The sequence below is a fragment of the Chrysochloris asiatica genome, unplaced genomic scaffold (assembly GCF_000296735.1).
Source record: "Chrysochloris asiatica unplaced genomic scaffold, ChrAsi1.0 scaffold00025, whole genome shotgun sequence".
NCBI classification, from domain to species: domain Eukaryota; kingdom Metazoa; phylum Chordata; class Mammalia; order Afrosoricida; family Chrysochloridae; genus Chrysochloris; species Chrysochloris asiatica.
The window spans coordinates 24,700,390-24,702,143 of NW_006408543.1; positions in this window are offsets into that span (position 1 = coordinate 24,700,390).

Genomic DNA, 1,754 nt, shown 5'->3' on the forward strand with positions numbered 1-1,754 from the left:
ATATATATATATATATAGGTTTTTTTTCTTCCTTCCCAATGTGCTTAGAAAAAAAATAATCAACTTGCTAGGCTAATGTTTGTTTACCCTGAATATGAAAAACTGGGTACTCCAAGAAGAATATCGATTGTCTACCTCAAAAAATGTGTTCTACATGCAAATTTAAAATAATAATAATTGATGTCACCATGCCTCTGACTCCCGGTGACCCCACGTCTGTTAGAGTACAAATGTGCTCCACAGGGTTTTCAGCTGATTTTCCAAAGGTAAAATATCAGACCTTTCTTCCAAAGCACTTCTAGGAGGACCCAAACAGTGAGAAGCTGAGCACATTAACCTTTTGCACCACCCAGGGACGCCCTGCACACATATCCCTGGATACCATTTCCTCTCTTCTTTAATAAAGCTACAGTTTTTTCTTTCTGTTAAAGCTCATTTGAACATAAGGGATGCATAGCTTCCCAAGTATGCATACCTCAAACTCTCTGAGCTCAATGATACCTAATTTCTAGAGTCTCTTTTATTCTTATCTACAGTCTTAAAAGGAAGCACAGTGGCTCTTTAGGATATGCACTGGTCTGCTAACCACAAGGTCAGTGGTTGATAACAACAAAAATTCTACCCACCTGTGGAACAGTACTTGTAATGTTGAGTTGTCATATGAAATCTTCTAAAATGTATGCCACTTGACGAAAATAGTGTTCTCGGGTCACATTTTCAAGAAGGTATTCACACTTGGTCCTAGCAAAAACACATTAGTCTTATCAGAGAACCAAAATGGTCTCCACTTCATATTTTTTTATTTGTTTATTTTTTGGCTCTAACAATGTGGTGCTATAGGATAAGCACTGGACTGCTTACCCTAAAGTCAGTTGTTCAAACTCACAAGTTGCTCCTCAATCAGTGTCACTGTGAGTAAGAACTGATGCCATGAGGATAAATGCTGGACTGCGAACTGCAAGGTAGGCAGTTCAAACCTACGAGCCACTCCTTGGAAATCTTATACAATGTCCCTACGAGTTGGAACAGATTTGATGATATTTAATTACTACTGCAACTACTATGTATCGTTGAGGGGGAAAGAAGCACAGACAATAGTTCTTACAGGAATCCAGAAGAAGAAAAAGCAATATGAAACTGGAACTGAGAGGAAGTTCATAATATTTGCTGAAAAAAACCTAACTATTGTCTATTTTCAACATACAGAAGTTGAGGGGGAATATATGACAAATAAGGTCACAGGCTCACAATGCTATACCATTTGCTCAGTTTCTTTTCTCCTTCATAAATTCCTAGAAAATGTGACCTAACATATTGTTATGTTTGTTATGTTGTTGTTGTTGTTAAGTGCCATGGAGTCAGTTCCAGCCAATAGCAACCCTGTATAGGGTTTCCAAGGAGTGACTGGTGAGCTTGAACAACATTGCTATCCAGCGCATTAACCCACAGTGCCACACCAGGATTCCATATATATATATATATGTGTGTGTGTGTGTGTGTGTGTATGTGTATACACACATATATATAGATATCTATAGATATATCTATATAGATATATATAGTCCATCGAGTCGGTACCGACCCAAAGCGACCTTATGTACAGCAGAACGAAACACTACACGATCCTGGCCCAACCTCACTACTGTTGCCAAGCTTGAGTCCACAGATGCTGCCACTTGGCCAATCCATCTTGTTGGGGGTCTTCCTCTTTTTCTCTGACCCTCCACCTTACCAAACATGATATCCTTCTCCAG